Raw genomic sequence first — 20,889 nt, 5'->3', positions numbered from 1 at the left:
ATTCCTCGTTATTTGCAAAGTGCAAATATTTCATTATAAGTGAAAACCGATATTCGGACATTACTGTTCCAAAAAAAGGTGTGGCCAATAATTTATTTGTGGTCCAGTACCACTTTTGGAGTGGTTTTCCCACCACTCCCTGTAAAAGTAGGAGGCCAAGGAATTTCCATATATCCTCGCTGGTCACAGGCTCCCATTTTCTGCGCCTTGAAAATAACTGCTGGGTAGCAGATTGCTGTTCTTCATACCTATTTGTCTCCAAAACAATTTTGTCGATCACCTCATCTGTCAAAAAAAGTCGGAGGTATTCTAAGGGATTGTCATCCTCCATGTCCACTTTTATTCCAGGTGATCCTGTGAACGGAAACCTAGGGGGCGCTACGTGCTCCGTAGAGCAATCAATTGCGCACCAGGTCCGCACGTCGCTGGGCACAGGTGCAGGATCGTCAACCACATCGCTTTCTGCATCCGACGACGAACTTTCCCACACGTCGCTGTCGCTCAGCTCCTCCGCAATGGATTCGGCATCGCTGTCGCTGTTTGGCAGCAGGTCGCATAATGAGTTTGCTGTAGAGGCACGCTTTGCCATTATTGCTGTGCAGTATACAGACACTGGTACAGTAATGGTACAGTAATTCTGCAGACAGGGCACTGTAAAGCACTGGGGGGGGGGGGCAATCAAAGGTCACTGTATTTTTTTTTAAATTTTATCCAATAATATCAGTGTGTTTTACTGTGTTTTACATTGTTGCTACTTATAGGATTTGAATTTCGCTCCGCCCCCCTCCTTCCGCCCCCTGCGTCGCGACGCTCGCAGGGAAGGGAATCAGGGGAACACCCAGCATCAGGCGGACATCCGCCCGCCGTACACTGCGAGGATTCAATGCTGGATCGCGGAGAAAAGGCAAGAAAACCTTCTTTCTGCATCCAGCGAGGCAAGCTCGAGTGTGACTCGGGGTTACCGTTCGCAGCCTGAAAATCTCACCCCGAGTCACACTCGGGAATACCGCCAGGCAGGTTAAAACAATAGAAAGTGGAGGGCACAGGCACTGAAGGATTAGAAATGGGAACTGGGTACCTAGCACTTTAACCCCCCCCCCTTCTTTTTTTTTCCCTTCTTCATCCTTATTTTCCCCTCTATTGCCTGTCCTGCTGGGGAGGGCGGGGGAGAGGGTGAAGGTGGAAGAGAGAGTAAAAGATCAGGAGGATACAGGATTAACCCATATTGTTGTTTTATGTGTAGTTGTTATTGTTGTTATTTATATGTATGAAATGTTGAACTTATTTTAAATGTGAATTTTTTTTGTATGCTTATCGCAATGAAATGTAAATTATATTCATGTGTTAAAAAACTGAATAAAAACAAATTGAAACAATAGGCTTTTCTCCATTTTTACAGCAGAACTCCAGTGTGCATGAATGTTTTTTTTCATAACCTCCCCTGCATTACTGTTTTTTGTTCATTAATATGCTCCAGAGCACCTTAAAAAGCAGTTCTAAATGGTGATTCTTACCAAGCCTTCTGTGGTGTCATCACATCACACTATAAAAAGGTGCCACTTATCTTGATTCCTGTAGTCATAGCTATTTTGTGAGAAGAGTTACTGCTACTCGTGGCTTAGTGTACATTGCCTCTATTTATGTTTATGGTCAGGAGTACCAATGGATGTGTGTATGACAGCTAGGCCACTGTTGCCGATGTGGTTTGACTCTGGGCATCACACAGACTGGAAGTGTAACAGGGAGGGTGAAGGAGCAGAGAAGCAGACATACTTGTACAAGAACTACATTATTGGACAACAAATAAGTAAACAGAAGTGGCTGCACAGTTGCATGAATTGCATGTTATTGTGATAACTTTTATTAATACCTTTTTAATTTGTTTTTGAATAAAATATTTATTTTTTATCTCGTATGATTATGTTGTAAACTCATTTTGTCACCTTTAGTCCCGCTCTTTGTGTTCCTATATTTGCCTATAATTGGGATGTGGTGCCTATTTCGGCCTTTCACTGCCTAAAACTTGCAAATAAGTGAACAGGTGAGGCTGGAGTTATGCTTTAAAAATGTTTGCTTTAAAAGAATCTACATTTTATTCTTATGATAACTTACTAATGCTGTGCAAAGTTTGATCACCTGAGGAAAGATAATGGAATGACTGTAAGTGGCAGTACATCTTATTTTGCCATTTTAAAGCTTTGCTAAATTAGTCTTGAGCACATTGTTGATTTATGAAATAAGCTTTGTAATTTAGGTGACCTTATTTCACTTTAGCAAGCCAGCCATTTCAATATATGTCTATCACTAATGAGTATTACTTTAACCAACACATTATCTTACTTTTAATTTCAATTTGTTATTCTCTCACGTATGTCTTTATACATCCAGTCAGTTGAAAAGGTCCATCTGTTCTAATAACATTGCTTTCATAAGTGTTCCTAATGGGAATACATTTTTTATTTCTCTGTATGCATTGGTCATGAGTTTATATCTGCTAATAATTTTGATATGTTCCGCTACTAATATTTGATATTTGAGCCAAAATCAATAAACTAAAGTAAACTTGTTACAAACTTTGTTTATTCGGGTTGTATGAAAAAAAAATACAGAAACGTAAAGTTACCTTCAGTAAAAACAGCTTGTCAAGTTACTAGTCAGAAATGATATGTATATTTAGAATTTTCTTGTAAATGTATACCTTAGCCTAATCCTTGTTCCCCTTAATTGACTCTGTTGTTCTGGTATTAGGCTTAATGGGCTTGCTGGAATAATTAGAAGGATGAGGTAAGAGACTTTTACAGAAAACACTTAAATTTACGTTGAAAGTCCAACTCCTGGCAATCAAAAAAGTCATCCCTTGCAGTGGGGTTGTGTCTACATTGCAGGGGTTAACTCAGGGGTCAAGTCCTGGGGAAAAAAGTGTGGGAACTCCCACCCAAGATCCACTCCCCCACCAAAAATAAATAAATGATACGCTCATATGCATAATTACTAAACCGCATGTTTTTCTTTAAGCAAGTTCTTTCTAAATTCCGCGATAACTCGCGGCAGACCTCCGCAATGTCTCCTGGGAACAATGACAAAAGCTCCCAGGAGACATTGCGGCATCGAGGAAGTGACGGAATACCCGCACACTACCCTACAAATCCATATACAGGAAGTGGCCAGTAACATTGCTAAGGTTCGCCTGCCCCTGACAGTGACTCGAGCTGGGCAACGCCACTTAGTGAATGATTGGCTCGGGCAGCTCGGGGCTGCTCTAGTCCTGCAAAGGGAACTGCGTTCCTGCTGAGAAAAAAGTGCAGGAAATCCGTTCCCACGCGTTCCCGCAGGACTTGAGCTCTGGGTTAACTGCTCATTTATGTCTAGGGGAATAATTAAAGGAGATTTAATTACTGGATCCTCTGCTTCTCCAGCTGCAGCTAGACTGTTTCTTGCAGCTTCTGCATCCTCATGCTCCACTGGTCTAGGGTCCTGACATCATGAAGACCAGAGCAGGACTATGCCCTGCACTGTAAATGAGAACACCAAATCGCAGTCCACCAGAAGATGGCAGGGGAGAACTGCCTGATGGGGGAGCAGAGGATATGGCAAGTAAAACTTATTGAAGTAAGCAGGACCTTGTTGTTTTGTTGGCTCCTCTCAGCTTTCTCTGCTTCTGACATCACCCTGCTCCTGCTTATATCAGTTTGGCTCCCATCTAGTGCCCTAGTTGACTCAGACTAATCGTGGTGCCTGACCTCAACCTAGCCTTGATGTTGCATTCTTCTTTTTCCATGAAACTTGGGTTGGCATGCTCAAGTGACCCTGTGTCCTTTAAATAAATGTCACTCAAGCATCAACAAATGTGTTTGCCATATGCAACTGTGCATTAGGAAGGCTAAATAAGAATATTCAAATCTGTAAATCTATTTCTCCTTTTCACTAGACACAATTAGCAATTTACCCTTGCAGTGTTGATACAGTCCCACTGAATCATCTATAAAGAATCCAGTGAAGTACCTTGTATGTACGTGGGTACTCCCTGGCAGGTGCTGAAAGCTGTCAGAAACAAGTTTGACTCTCATAAAACTGTTACAATACAGGACTTGCGGACACTGCCAATACAGAAAAATAGCTGTTGATCATACTAGAAATGCAGTCAGTTAATTTCCCCCTGAAGGGGTGCATGCCTCTTCTGCTGTAATCCTTCATCTGCTGGTGCTGGGCACTCAATGTTCTCTGGCACCTGCCAATCATTAGTAAACAACACAGAACAGTGTTCTGCCTATGTAAACAAGGCAGATTGCCTTTCTAGCAGGAGGAGCAATGGATTCTATGTTCCTGCAAAGCAGGGACTACACTCAATTTCTTCCCCTAGTAAAAACAGCACACCAAAACACTGGCTAGGTACACAATTAACTCTTTGATTTCACTAGATGTTTAACTCCTTCCCAGCCAGTGTCATTATTGTGACTGTATTAGTGTGACTGGTTCCCGCAAAGTGTCAAAAGTATCAATTAGTGTCCAATTTCCTGTCGCAACATCACAGCCCTGCTCTAAGTCACTGATCACCGCCATTACTAGTATAAAAAAAATGTATAGATATATCACATAGCCTGAAGATGCTATAATGTTTGCGTAAACCAATCAATATACGCTTATTGGGATTTTTCTTCTTACCAACAACATGTAGGGGAATACATATTGGCCTGAATTTATGAAGATTTTTATTTTTTTATTCAATATGTTTTATAACAAAAAGTGACAAATATTTGTGTTTTCAATTTGTTTTATTTATTGCTCAAAAAAATTTAAGTGATGAACAAATACCACCAAAAGAATGCTCCATTTATGGGAAGAAATGCTATTACATTTTATTTGTGTACAGCACTGCATGACCTCGCAATTGTCAGTTAAAGTAATGCAGTGCCATATCGCAAATCGGAAATCTTTCGAAGGTCAAGTGGTTAACTTCTTGTAGTGAAGTGTCCACACAGTGCCTCTGCTACACGGAAATCATAAGCAGTGTTATCAGCCTTGCCTGAGTTCTCCCCAATTTAACTAAAAAGCACATTACCCTTTCCTTATCTCTATAGCATAAGGGGGGGGGGGTTATATCAGAGAGTAACTGGACAGGGCTGACCATGCTATTTGGGATTCCTGTGCTACAGAGACAACATTGTTAGCTTAGACAATATTTCTGGCACAATAACAGTTATTTGTTCTGTAAATGCAATGTCAAAACATGGGGAAACATGCGTGCATTGCAGATATTTACTTTTTTTTATTATTATTCAAGTACCACTGATCACTGTGTTCATGCAGTTTTCACTTATGCATTGTTCATCATAAGCTAAATCTGAGTTCCCTACTTTGTGACAGGTTTGCCTTAAAGAAACACGAAAATGAACAATACTAGTAATAACTTATTAGAGAATACTTTATAGTTAGTTCAAGTTAAAGTACTGTTTTCTCTTACAAAACCCAACACTTGGCTGGGATGTTGGGTTTATATGAGGTCAAAGAAAGGCAGTATATTACACCAATAAAATAAAAAATAAAAAAATACAATGTAACACTGACATTTATAAATATTTGTCCCCAAATATACAACAAAGAACATAGGATTGCTCATGCTTGGTATGATTTCTTACAGCAGTAATTTATTTCTCTTTTTTTATTTTTATTTTATTTCCAGAGCTGTTATAATATATTATTTTCCAAGTAATGCAACAGATCTTGATCCAGAATAATGTTTTAAATTGCTTTTGAACTTAGTGTATGTAAAGCCAATGATTTTTTTTATTTTTTTTAATGGAATGTAGAAGGGTGAGGCCCCGTACACACGGTCGGACAAAACCGAGGAGAACGGTCCGACGGACCGTTTTTTTATCGGTTCATCGCTGAAGTGGCCTGATGGTCTGATGTGTGTACACACCATCAGTTCAAAATCCGATCGGGTCAGAACGCGGTGACGTAAAACACACGACGTGCTAAAAAAAAACGAAGTTCAATGCTTCCAAGCATGCGTCGACTTCATTCTGAGCATGCGCGGGTTTTGAACCGATGCTTTTCTGTACTAACCATCGGTTTGGTACGATCGGGCAGCGGTCCATCGGTTCGGGTTTGAAGCATGTTTTAAAATTTTGGACCGAAGGAAAACAGACCGATGGCCTATACACACGGTCGGTTTGGTCCGATGAAACTGAACTTCGGTTCATTCTCATCGGTTTTGTCCGACCGTGTGTACGGGGCCTTAGAACCTCTATCAGGTTTTTTTGCTGGGAATGATTCCCCTTCTATAATCGCCTTGGTGACTATTGCTTCCAGTACAGAAGGTTATGGAAAATTACAAAAAGTTGTCACAGGAAGAGGAGGTGATGGGAAACCTTCCAATAGGTAAACTTGTTCTGGTGACCATTGTCTATAAGGTGAGATCTCAATGATTTGCAGAGGGATATCTCTGTACTGGCAGAATGCCGTAATCTAGAGATCTTTATCAGCATAATTTAAATAACCAGGACAATATTCAAAGTCAAATGCATGTACTGTACCTGGATATATGTTGGTCCAATACTGAAAAAAAAAACTACATTTAAATAAGGGCAGGGTCCTTTTCTTCTTCTTGGATACTACTTCAGTGGCGACTGGCGCTAAACTTTGTTTTTGGGGGGCAAACAAACCCCCTCAGGTCTGCACTCAGCTCTCCACGGTGCCCCGCACTCAGCCCCTCCACTACTTCCCCAGCTTCTCCTCCCGACCAACCAGATTCACCTCTTGTCCTGCTCCAGAAAAATGTGTATATCCAGGGTGCTCCAAGCATTTGAATCCTGACAGATAAAGTCTGTGTTGGAGAGGGTAGCAAATCTTCACACACTTAAGGCAGCACTCAGGGAAACAAGCAATCTCTAATGGAAACAGAAAAATATACAAGGCGCCTCTAAGTGCAGAAGTATAAAACTTGTAATATCCCCTAAAGGGGTTAAAAACACTTACAAGATGGTGGATGAAACAGACATGTAGCAGGTGAGTGTGTACAGAAGATGTTCCAGTGGCAGGGCAGTCCCAGTCTTTGATGGTAAAGCGTCCAAGGAAGTCCACGAGATGACAACCAACTTGTGCTGTGGATGTTCAGGGGACACAATAGTGCTGGAGCCTGGGGATGATGTCAGAGGAAGCGAGACAAAAACCAGCATGGTTGGCTGGGAGGAGAAGCCGGAGGACAATGGCAAATATTGATTTGCTAGTGTCACAAGGCTCATTAACGGGTTCCTCATGTCCAATACTCAGGTGAAGACTCCAAGGTGAAGACTGGTGTCATGCCTAAGCTCAGGGCCAGTGCCAGCATAAAGACAGATTAGGCTGCTGCCATGGGGCGCCAGGATAGGATAGTAAAATCCAAACCCCCTGCCACGTAGTGCTGCCTGTCCTCTCAGCCTGCTTTGCAGTCTAACATTTGCCACACTGCATCCTCAGCTGGCCTCTCTCTCTTTTGCCCCATGGAGCAGAGTCACCTCCCTCCCTGTGTGCAGAGCCCTCCAGTGCACACCATGAACTTCCCAAACACTGATGGGTACTGCAGGCTCGTCTCCCAGCCCTCCTTTAACACAGAGATCTGCCCCAGTCCAGAGAGTTCATGGATTGGAGGATGTGGCTTCCTCGCTCTGTCCATGCTGCTGCTAGAGAGGGAGCCCAGGTGGCCATGGATGAGTGCTGGGGTCATCAAGTCCTGCCACCTGTGACAGCGGACAGCCCCATCTCCAGCTCTGCGCTGACTTCCTCACTGACAACCAGGTGCACATAACGAGGTTGCACAGCCAGACCATCCTTGCTGGGATCCAGTACCCACACTCCAGCAATCTTGTTCTACACCTCAGTGAGTAAAAAAGCTCCATATTTTCTATAACCCACCCCATTTGCCCTAGAGACAGGGACCCTAAATCATGATCTCCAGAGCATGCTGGTCTGCAGAGCTGGCACCAGCCTCCATACAGTGCCAAGATAGAGAAAGAGGGCTGTAAAATCCAAATGTGTGTAGTAGTACAAGCACTGGGTGGCTGGAGTGGGGTGGGGTGTTTTAGCAGTACCAGTGTGAGTTGGCAGAAGAACGGTGGTGCCGGGAGGGGGGGTCTAGTAGAACCAGAACATGCACCTTTGCGTTTGTATACAAAAATCCTTGCACCGACCCTGCCTAAACTGCAGTGATGTAATACCAGTCTTTATCCCTGGAAGAGAAGCTGCAGAGACCATGGCAGACTCAAGTTAAAACAAGCTTTGTTTTTTGTCTTTTTCTGTATCCTAAATGGGTGGGAGCGTGTAGAATGATAAGGATTTGGGATATGCCTTATAAAAATATCAAGGCTGTGTACTTAAATCTCTAAATGTGACATCTTTATATAAATAAAATAATCTCAAATGGGTAATTCATAGAGCATGAGCTTAGACGTAATAATAATTGTTGTGTGTAATAATAACCAACTGTAGTAATATTTATGTTTTGTATGCATAGAACAAAATACAATAAAACCTTGGTTTGAGAGTAACTTGGTTTGAGAGCGTTTTGCAAGATGAGCAAAATGTTTTAATTAATTTTGCCTTGATATACAAGCGATGTCTCAATATTAGAGTAGCGTCATGTCACAACTGAGTATAAAAAAGAAGAGAGGAGCCTCTAAGTGTAGCAATTTGGTTACATTTAATGAAGGTACAACATTTAGCAACTTATTGCTACACATAGAGGTGCCTCTCTTCTCTTTTATACCCTATAAAAAAATGCTTTGATATATAAGTGTAAAGTGAGAAATTCCGCGCCTAAACATTAAGTTAATAGATAATATAAGCTGCTCCTCATAAACAATAAAAATTGTAAATATGTGAAAATAGAAAATAGAGGGCGCTAGGCCCATACAAATAATTGTATATTGCCGTGAACCAATCCAATGGGATTGGCAATTTAATTAACAATCTCTAATAAATAATTAAATAAAAATATATAAATAAATAATATACTAAAGTCCCATATATTGCAGACAGCGCTGCACATTCGCAAACAAAATGAAAAGTTCCAATGTGATCAATGTGAATATATAAATCTTCAAAAATATAAAGGAAATTGTTGCAGTCCAATATGTTCGTTTGTGATTTTCTTTAAAAGGAGAGAAAGTGCCACCACCGCTCTATATAACTTCAATTCCACCCAAGGTGCTTGAGTTTAAATTGCTCTTACCAGAGCTAGTTGACCAGTTTAGTGAAAAAGTGGTCAAACTAGCTTTTGCAGGATTGTGCCTGCGCACATAGGGATATAGACAACCAATAGACAGATCCAGGAGCTCCACATGGGATACGTTATGCAAGAGAAGAAAGCCAGGAAAGCCAATAGCGTAATAACGTTTATTAAAAGTATTAAAAAACACATAAAAACAGCCAAATGGCCTCTTACTTCCAAGGGTGCCCACCCGGCACTGAGGCTGCGGACTTGTCACCGACAAAAATGCGGTTTCAATTGTGGGATTCCGAAAGGGGGAGGAAGCCGCCGCTGTCTCGCCACCTATTGATCCTTACCGACACTCCACAGCGCAGGGGGGACGTCACGTGACCAGGTCTGCCTCCGACGTACGTTTCGTTATCCTAACGTCATCAGGGGGGCGTACCTGGTCACTAAAGCATCATGGTATATGTAGTCTAAAGCGAGCCGGTCATTGGTCAAAAACAAATTCAATTTTGGATTCAGCCTCGGTGCCGCGATCGCATACACAGATAAACAGTACACTTATAAACAGGTTCTACATTTGGGATTCTATAATTAAAGGTACATTTTGCATATAGATTTATAAAAAAACTCATAGAGCCCCGCAATTTGAACCCAAAAGGACACAGCACGGAAAAAAGCAAGGTTTAAACTGAACCGCTCCTCTCGCATCCCTCCGGATGTGCACAGTCATTATATTATTTCAGATGGGATAAAAAAACTTGCAATAAATTGATCAAAACATTTTTTAGAATAAAACATGGCCTATATAGGGCAAGAGATAATATATGAGTCCTATACAACCATAGATATGGACGTTATCAACAAGTAGAATAAGTGCACAAAGATATAGAAACAAGGGGGAACCTAAGCAAAGAGACTTCCATTGACTCCCTCTGGGAGTGCATCTTACATCCAGCTTCCCACTATAAATCCAATATTAACTTATAAAAATAAAAATAAAATTTCCAACCTAGGGAAATTTGTGATACAAGATGATCACATATTCTTGATAAATATGTGAATAAATAAAAAATATATATATGTGTAGAAAAAATACAAAATTTAGCAAACATTTAATTAGAACATTATAAAAATATATATTGGATATATGGTGATGAAACAGAGAATTAGATCTTAAAAAAATTCTCGGATTGTATTAGGCTAGAAAATATAGGGTTAGTCATCAGTCAAAAAACAGTTGAGATCAAGTTCAACGTTTAGTCCTGATGGTTGCATGGTACGTAATTTGTGTACCCATTTCATTTCGTTTTGAGAAACACTCCTCAGCATGTGTGTACCTCGCCAGTTTCTATCAATTTTGTCTATACCATAAAATGTGCAAAGACTAGGATTACTATCATGATGGCTGGCGAAATGTCTAGACACACTGTGGTTAGGAAAACTGTTTTTTATATTCTTTAGATGTTCATTCTCAAAAAAGAATATTACTATCAAGAAATGCAAAATCAATTAGATGATAGGAAAACGTATCAGCTTCTTGGGTGCGATCCCACATTGAGGCTCAGCAATTTGTTGATTGTCTGGGCTAATGAGGGACTCGAAAGAGGTATTCTAAACCCTAAAGAAGCTGATTACATTGTTTTGCATGCGCCCAGGATTCCAGTCCTATATACTCTACCTAAGATCCATAAGAATAAGGTGAATCCCCCAGGTAGACCCATAATCAGTGGGATAGGTTCCCTGTTCTCTCGGCTAGGAGAGTACCTTGATGGCTTCTTCAAGCCACTGGTTTCACAGAGTCCATCATACTTAAAAGATAGTAGAGATTTGATATTGGTACTTCAAACCTTACCAGCAACAGAGCAAACGATTATGGTAACGGTGGATATCGAATCACTCTACACTAATATCAGACATACTGATGCTTTGGTTGCTCTTCGATGGGCTCTAAACAAGTTTTCTAAGCTTAAAAAGGCACAAACCAATTATTTAATAAGAGGACTTGAATTAGCGATGAAAAATAATTATTTTTGGGCAAATAATCAGTTTTATAATCAGGTTGGTGGTGTAGCCATGGGTGCACGATATGCACCTAGCGTTGCGAATGTTGTTTTAAATAAGTGGGAACACGAAACAATTTTTGCAAATCGACCCAAGTCATTGAAATTCTATAAGCGATATATCGATGACATTGTCCTCTTTTGGGAGGGTCCTGAAGAGGATTTAAAGATCTTTATAACGCAGATGAACAAAAACAAGTATGGCCTCACGTTTGTAGCCGAAACCAGTATGTCCTCTGTAAACTATTTGGATCTCACGATTAAAAAGAAGGGCTCTAAATTTATAACGCTTACTTATTTCAAGCCTACAGATAGGAATGGGTTTGTACCCACCCACAGTTGCCACCATCCATCTTGGATAGGGGCAGTCCCTAAAGGACAATTTATGAGGCTAAAACGAAATTGTGATATTGCAGAAGATTTTGAGACACAGGCCAAGCTTCTGACCACTAGATTTTTAGAGAAAGGGTACTCTGAAGCAACATTAAAACAAGCTTATGACCAAGTGGCAGTTCTGGACAGACAATCACTGTTGGTTCCTAAACCAAAGAAAGAGTATAAAAACGAAGTACCTTTCATTTCTGGGTTTCATAGGCAATATCGCCAGGTTGAATCAGTTTTTAAACGCCATTGGCACATTTTGAGAAAGGATAGAGATCTCATCACATCCATCCCAGAAGTGCCAAAATTTATTTACAAAAGAGCTCCAGGCTTGAGGAACAAAATTGCTCCCAATGTTCCTGATCCACCAAGGAAGTTGGTTACTTTCTTGGATGGATCAGGTTTCCATCATTGCACAAGATGCAAGGCCTGTAGAACTACACGTAATTCTGGTGATAAAAAGAAAAAAACGGAGTTTAGATCAAATGTGACGGGGGAATCGTTTAAAATCAAACCCCTTATCACCTGTGGATCTGATCACGTCACATACGTGATCGAATGCCCATGTAATTTACAGTACGTGGGAAGAACCACACGCCAATTAAAGATCCGTATTAATGAACATCTAAAGAATATAAAAAACAGTTTTCCTAACCACAGTGTGTCTAGACATTTCGCCAGCCATCATGATAGTAATCCTAGTCTTTGCACATTTTATGGTATAGACAAAATTGATAGAAACTGGCGAGGTACACACATGCTGAGGAGTGTTTCTCAAAACGAAATGAAATGGGTACACAAATTACGTACCATGCAACCATCAGGACTAAACGTTGAACTTGATCTCAACTGTTTTTTGACTGATGACTAACCCTATATTTTCTAGCCTAATACAATCCGAGAATTTTTTTAAGATCTAATTCTCTGTTTCATCACCATATATCCAATATATATTTTTATAATGTTCTAATTAAATGTTTGCTAAATTTTGTATTTTTTCTACACATATATATATTTTTTATTTATTCACATATTTATCAAGAATATGTGATCATCTTGTATCACAAATTTCCCTAGGTTGGAAATTTTATTTTTATTTTTATAAGTTAATATTGGATTTATAGTGGGAAGCTGGATGTAAGATGCACTCCCAGAGGGAGTCAATGGAAGTCTCTTTGCTTAGGTTCCCCCTTGTTTCTATATCTTTGTGCACTTATTCTACTTGTTGATAACGTCCATATCTATGGTTGTATAGGACTCATATATTATCTCTTGCCCTATATAGGCCATGTTTTATTCTAAAAAATGTTTTGATCAATTTATTGCAAGTTTTTTTATCCCATCTGAAATAATATAATGACTGTGCACATCCGGAGGGATGCGAGAGGAGCGGTTCAGTTTAAACCTTGCTTTTTTCCGTGCTGTGTCCTTTTGGGTTCAAATTGCGGGGCTCTATGAGTTTTTTTATAAATCTATATGCAAAATGTACCTTTAATTATAGAATCCCAAATGTAGAACCTGTTTATAAGTGTACTGTTTATCTGTGTATGCGATCGCGGCACCGAGGCTGAATCCAAAATTGAATTTGTTTTTGACCAATGACCGGCTCGCTTTAGACTACATATACCATGATGCTTTAGTGACCAGGTACGCCCCCCTGATGACGTTAGGATAACGAAACGTACGTCGGAGGCAGACCTGGTCACGTGACGTCCCCCCTGCGCTGTGGAGTGTCGGTAAGGATCAATAGGTGGCGAGACAGCGGCGGCTTCCTCCCCCTTTCGGAATCCCACAATTGAAACCGCATTTTTGTCGGTGACAAGTCCGCAGCCTCAGTGCCGGGTGGGCACCCTTGGAAGTAAGAGGCCATTTGGCTGTTTTTATGTGTTTTTTAATACTTTTAATAAACGTTATTACGCTATTGGCTTTCCTGGCTTTCTTCTCTTGCATAACGTATCCCATGTGGAGCTCCTGGATCTGTCTATTGGTTGTCTATATCCCTATGTGCGCAGGCACAATCCTGCAAAAGCTAGTTTGACCACTTTTTCACTAAACTGGTCAACTAGCTCTGGTAAGAGCAATTTAAACTCAAGCACCTTGGGTGGAATTGAAGTTATATAGAGCGGTGGTGGCACTTTCTCTCCTTTTAAAGAAAATCACAAACGAACATATTGGACTGCAACAATTTCCTTTATATTTTTGAAGATTTATATATTCACATTGATCACATTGGAACTTTTCATTTTGTTTGCGAATGTGCAGCGCTGTCTGCAATATATGGGACTTTAGTATATTATTTATTTATATATTTTTATTTAATTATTTATTAGAGATTGTTAATTAAATTGCCAATCCCATTGGATTGGTTCACGGCAATATACAATTATTTGTATGGGCCTAGCGCCCTCTATTTTCTATTTTCACATATTTACAATTTTTATTGTTTATGAGGAGCAGCTTATATTATCTATTAACTTAATGTTTAGGCGCGGAATTTCTCACTTTACACATTACTAGGTCTCAAGAATTTTTCATTTTTGTACCTTATCTTCACGCAGCCATGGACGTTTTCAATTTTATGAGAGAACGCCATATTAATTTAGAAGAAATCTTTCAAGAAACCCCAAGTCCCAATATTGATCTAGAAAAGGGTTTTAAAGAATTACAATTTGATATGGAGAAACAGATCAGAGTTTGGTGGGACATTGCTTCGTTTGAATTATATATAAGCAAAAATCTCACCCCCAGGCGCCTTAGATGGGATGTCGGTCCCAATGATGGGAATGACAGTTTACAATCATTAGAAGAATGGTACCAATTTTTCAATGCCTGCGAACAGAAGCTCATGCAGCTTATGGTCCGGAGACGTAAAGCCAAAAACGTACTTCTGGATTCTAAAATCGCAGACCTTAAGAAAAAAATGGAGCCATTTGTTGCCAATAGTGAATATTTGGAAAAATCTAAACTTTTACAAGTACACTTATCTAAATATGACAGTGAAATTAAAATTAAAAAACTAAAGAAATATCAGAGGGATGTAAAAGATTTTGAAGAGAACAAGGTCTATAAATGGCAAGACACTCTCAGAGTAAGTGATTCTCATGAGATCAGTCTAGATGGAGAGCTTCCCTCCCAGCCTACTAAAAATGTAGAAAAGAAAAAAGTACAAATATCCAGCACCCCAAAAAAATCAGCTATCAAAAATAATTCCAAACCATCGACCCCTTACTACAAACCCTCTACCTATCCTCCTCCTAATGCCTATGGTCATCCTTATCCTCAGTCAATAGATACCTATAATAGATTCGGCCCCCTAGATGATAGAGGTCCGGATCATTATTACTATGAACCTTATCGTTCACAGTATCCACCCAGACCCCCTCGGGGGGGCCATAGGGGTAATTTTCGAGGTCGACCTGCACCTTATTACAATCAGCACCAGGGGGGGGGAGATGGGAGGGGGTGGAAGGATACGTATCGTATCCCCCCCAGATCCCCCCTTCCCCAAAAAGAATATTCAGAAAGAGAGGACGACGAGGAAGAGGGAGAGAGAAAAAGAAAAAGGCTAGAATAAGTGAGGGGATTTTTAATTTGGCAGAAGTAGAATTTTCTAACTCAGAATTAGAAGTTCTCCAACAGGGATTGAAGTTTGCACCAAATAAAGATATCGACAAATTTGAAGTCTATATCGATATAGAGAAACACATTAGGAAACTTAATATTAAAAAACACTTTGCAAATAATCTCCAGGAATCTAGACCCAAAAGCCCAGAAAAATTTATCCATAGTAGTCTGAGGAATCAGTCTGTCTTTAATCCGCATCGAGGTTCAAATCACTATATCGAAGTCTTTCGGACTTTAGTCCAAGATGATATACGTGACTTAAAAGTTGTGCCTTCCAACTCCTCAAAACACTTCAGAGAAGCCATAAAAACAATAGAAAGTAACAAAAATATCGTGGTTAGACCGGCTGATAAGGGCGGTGGCCTCGTGATTCTCAAAAAAGAATATTACTATCAAGAAATGCAAAATCAATTAGATGATAGGAAAACGTATCAGCTTCTTGGGTGCGATCCCACATTGAGGCTCAGCAATTTGTTGATTGTCTGGGCTAATGAGGGACTCGAAAGAGGTATTCTAAACCCTAAAGAAGCTGATTACATTGTTTTGCATGCGCCCAGGATTCCAGTCCTATATACTCTACCTAAGATCCATAAGAATAAGGTGAATCCCCCAGGTAGACCCATAATCAGTGGGATAGGTTCCCTGTTCTCTCGGCTAGGAGAGTACCTTGATGGCTTCTTCAAGCCACTGGTTTCACAGAGTCCATCATACTTAAAAGATAGTAGAGATTTGATATTGGTACTTCAAACCTTACCAGCAACAGAGCAAACGATTATGGTAACGGTGGATATCGAATCACTCTACACTAATATCAGACATACTGATGCTTTGGTTGCTCTTCGATGGGCTCTAAACAAGTTTTCTAAGCTTAAAAAGGCACAAACCAATTATTTAATAAGAGGACTTGAATTAGCGATGAAAAATAATTATTTTTGGGCAAATAATCAGTTTTATAATCAGGTTGGTGGTGTAGCCATGGGTGCACGATATGCACCTAGCGTTGCGAATGTTGTTTTAAATAAGTGGGAACACGAAACAATTTTTGCAAATCGACCCAAGTCATTGAAATTCTATAAGCGATATATCGATGACATTGTCCTCTTTTGGGAGGGTCCTGAAGAGGATTTAAAGATCTTTATAACGCAGATGAACAAAAACAAGTATGGCCTCACGTTTGTAGCCGAAACCAGTATGTCCTCTGTAAACTATTTGGATCTCACGATTAAAAAGAAGGGCTCTAAATTTATAACGCTTACTTATTTCAAGCCTACAGATAGGAATGGGTTTGTACCCACCCACAGTTGCCACCATCCATCTTGGATAGGGGCAGTCCCTAAAGGACAATTTATGAGGCTAAAACGAAATTGTGATATTGCAGAAGATTTTGAGACACAGGCCAAGCTTCTGACCACTAGATTTTTAGAGAAAGGGTACTCTGAAGCAACATTAAAACAAGCTTATGACCAAGTGGCAGTTCTGGACAGACAATCACTGTTGGTTCCTAAACCAAAGAAAGAGTATAAAAACGAAGTACCTTTCATTTCTGGGTTTCATAGGCAATATCGCCAGGTTGAATCAGTTTTTAAACGCCATTGGCACATTTTGAGAAAGGATAGAGATCTCATCACATCCATCCCAGAAGTGCCAAAATTTATTTACAAAAGAGCTCCAGGCTTGAGGAACAAAATTGCTCCCAATGTTCCTGATCCACCAAGGAAGTTGGTTACTTTCTTGGATGGATCAGGTTTCCATCATTGCACAAGATGCAAGGCCTGTAGAACTACACGTAATTCTGGTGATAAAAAGAAAAAAACGGAGTTTAGATCAAATGTGACGGGGGAATCGTTTAAAATCAAACCCCTTATCACCTGTGGATCTGATCACGTCACATACGTGATCGAATGCCCATGTAATTTACAGTACGTGGGAAGAACCACACGCCAATTAAAGATCCGTATTAATGAACATCTAAAGAATATAAAAAACAGTTTTCCTAACCACAGTGTGTCTAGACATTTCGCCAGCCATCATGATAGTAATCCTAGTCTTTGCACATTTTATGGTATAGACAAAATTGATAGAAACTGGCGAGGTACACACATGCTGAGGAGTGTTTCTCAAAACGAAATGAAATGGGTACACAAATTACGTACCATGCAACCATCAGGACTAAACGTTGAACTTGATCTCAACTGTTTTTTGACTGATGACTAACCCTATATTTTCTAGCCTAATACAATCCGAGAATTTTTTTAAGATCTAATTCTCTGTTTCATCACCATATATCCAATATATATTTTTATAATGTTCTAATTAAATGTTTGCTAAATTTTGTATTTTTTCTACACATATATATATTTTTTATTTATTCACATATTTATCAAGAATATGTGATCATCTTGTATCACAAATTTCCCTAGGTTGGAAATTTTATTTTTATTTTTATAAGTTAATATTGGATTTATAGTGGGAAGCTGGATGTAAGATGCACTCCCAGAGGGAGTCAATGGAAGTCTCTTTGCTTAGGTTCCCCCTTGTTTCTATATCTTTGTGCACTTATTCTACTTGTTGATAACGTCCATATCTATGGTTGTATAGGACTCATATATTATCTCTTGCCCTATATAGGCCATGTTTTATTCTAAAAAATGTTTTGATCAATTTATTGCAAGTTTTTTTATCCCATCTGAAATAATATAATGACTGTGCACATCCGGAGGGATGCGAGAGGAGCGGTTCAGTTTAAACCTTGCTTTTTTCCGTGCTGTGTCCTTTTGGGTTCAAATTGCGGGGCTCTATGAGTTTTTTTATAAATCTATATGCAAAATGTACCTTTAATTATAGAATCCCAAATGTAGAACCTGTTTATAAGTGTACTGTTTATCTGTGTATGCGATCGCGGCACCGAGGCTGAATCCAAAATTGAATTTGTTTTTGACCAATGACCGGCTCGCTTTAGACTACATATACCATGATGCTTTAGTGACCAGGTACGCCCCCCTGATGACGTTAGGATAACGAAACGTACGTCGGAGGCAGACCTGGTCACGTGACGTCCCCCCTGCGCTGTGGAGTGTCGGTAAGGATCAATAGGTGGCGAGACAGCGGCGGCTTCCTCCCCCTTTCGGAATCCCACAATTGAAACCGCATTTTTGTCGGTGACAAGTCCGCAGCCTCAGTGCCGGGTGGGCACCCTTGGAAGTAAGAGGCCATTTGGCTGTTTTTATGTGTTTTTTAATACTTTTAATAAACGTTATTACGCTATTGGCTTTCCTGGCTTTCTTCTCTTGCATAACGTATCCCATGTGGAGCTCCTGGATCTGTCTATTGGTTGTCTATATCCCTATGTGCGCAGGCACAATCCTGCAAAAGCTAGTTTGACCACTTTTTCACTAAACTGGTCAACTAGCTCTGGTAAGAGCAATTTAAACTCAAGCACCTTGGGTGGAATTGAAGTTATATAGAGCGGTGGTGGCACTTTCTCTCCTTTTAAAGAAAATCACAAACGAACATATTGGACTGCAACAATTTCCTTTATATTTTTGAAGATTTATATATTCACATTGATCACATTGGAACTTTTCATTTTGTTTGCGAATGTGCAGCGCTGTCTGCAATATATGGGACTTTAGTATATTATTTATTTATATATTTTTATTTAATTATTTATTAGAGATTGTTAATTAAATTGCCAATCCCATTGGATTGGTTCACGGCAATATACAATTATTTGTATGGGCCTAGCGCCCTCTATTTTCTATTTTCACATTTTTGATATATAAGTGCTTTGGATTGCAAGCATGTTTCTGCAACGAATTATGCTCGCAAACCAAGGTTTTACTGTAGTTAAAACCTATAAACGGATACAGGCTGTCTCTGTTTACTGCCTACAGTTCAATCATCCTGAATGTTTTGCAGAGGTAACTTCTGGTATGTCAATAGTACACATACACATTGTGTAAAATTGGTTAATATGTTATTTCTGGAGATACCATAAATGTGCACTAGTATGTACTAAGCAGGTGTTACACTAGACTAGTTACTTGTATAGACAAGGCTGAGTAAGCTCATCGTAAAACCTGAGATGGCCCAAACTGCCATGGAAAGTCTGTCTTGTTTTACCCTCAGATTTTATGGAGTGTAGAATATCTTTTAGGCTCACAGCAATCATGAAAGAACATGCTGGGACACGTAGTACTTTCTAAACCATTCCCTGTCACTGATGTATGTTTAACTAAAATTGAGAACAGTGTAGAAAATTATAATATGAAAATATGGCATTATTTTAAGATTAATGGTAACATTTTATTTTTATTGTGACATACTGTATAGAGAAAAAACATTTCACCTAGTTTGTATTGTGTATTATGTGCTATATCAGAATTCGGTATAAAATAGGAATAGCTGCTAATTTACATCTTCTATGTGTTTTTGAAAGCATTTCACAGTAAGAAAAAGTATTGGTTTACAAACTGTGTGGACATAAGCAGAATTATTTTGTTTATGTGTGTTTAATTTATGATCATATATTTTTCTATGTGGTCCTGTTAAAGCAGACCTTGCAGTAAATCATTTCTAATATTTTTTTTCACTACAATTTGTTTTCTTTTTTTACTATAAAGTTGCTTTTTGTGATTGGATAGGGAGATCTAATGCAGCAATGCGAAAGTAAACTGCAGACTACATTCAAAATGTTGTGCCCCCAGGAGGTTTTTACCATTATGTGCAAGTATGCATATGGAGGGGGGTGGAGGGGGTTATGGTGTGGGGCTGTTTTTTAGAGATTGGTCTTGATCCCTTAGTTTTATTTCTTAGGAATCAGCATACCAAGACATTTTGGACACTTTTTTATGCTGGGCATGACCCCTTGCTGTTCTAACATGACTGTGCACCAGTGCACAAAGCAAGGTCCATAAAGTCCTGACTTCAACCCAGTAGAACACCTTTGGTATGGATTAGAGCAGAGACTGTGAGGCCCCGTACACACGACCGAGTTTCTCGGCAGAATTCAGCCAGAAACTCGATCGGAGCTGGATTCTGCCGAGAAACTCGGTCGTGTGTACACTTTTCAGCGAGGAAGCCGACGAGGAACTCGTCGGGCCAAATAGAGAACATGTTCTCTATTTCCTCGTTGTTCAATGAGGAAAGTCGGCCCGCCGAGATCCTCGGCGGCTTCAACACTGAACTCGACGAGGAACTTGATGTGTTTGGCACGTCGAGTTCCTCGGACGTGTGTACGGGGCCTTAAACCTTGTGGATTTCCTTTCCAGAAGAGTTGAAGCTGTTATAGCTGCAAAGGGTGGGCCAACTCAATATTGAACGCTACGGAATAAGACTGGGATGCCATTAATTTTCATGTGCGTATAAAGCCAAGTGTCCCAATACTTTTGGTAATATAGGGTACATACTTTCTCTGTGATGTCCTGTGCTTTGCACTTCTGGGATCCTCTATCCAGCTAATTTTATAATTATTATTATAAATGATTTATATAGCGCTAAGGCCTCGTACACACAACGGGACATGTCCGATGAAAACGGACCGTTTTCATCGGACATGTCCGCTGGCGGATTTTGGTCTGATGGCTGTACATACCATCAGACCAAATTTCCTGCGGACAGCGAACGCGGTGA

At 39.8% G+C, this 20,889-nt stretch overlaps 1 protein-coding gene across 1 annotated transcript in view; it reads left to right on the top strand.

Annotated features, from left to right (window-relative positions):
• THSD4 (thrombospondin type 1 domain containing 4) overlaps positions 1–20,889 on the top strand; it is an 894,854-nt gene that overhangs the window by 562,769 nt on the left and 311,196 nt on the right. The gene's annotated exons all lie outside the window — the stretch shown is intronic.

Source organism: Rana temporaria, chromosome 3 (assembly GCF_905171775.1).
Source record: "Rana temporaria chromosome 3, aRanTem1.1, whole genome shotgun sequence".
Lineage (NCBI taxonomy): Eukaryota > Metazoa > Chordata > Amphibia > Anura > Ranidae > Rana > Rana temporaria.
Note: the sequence above shows the minus strand (reverse complement) of the source record. Positions and strands in the feature narration are given on the sequence as shown.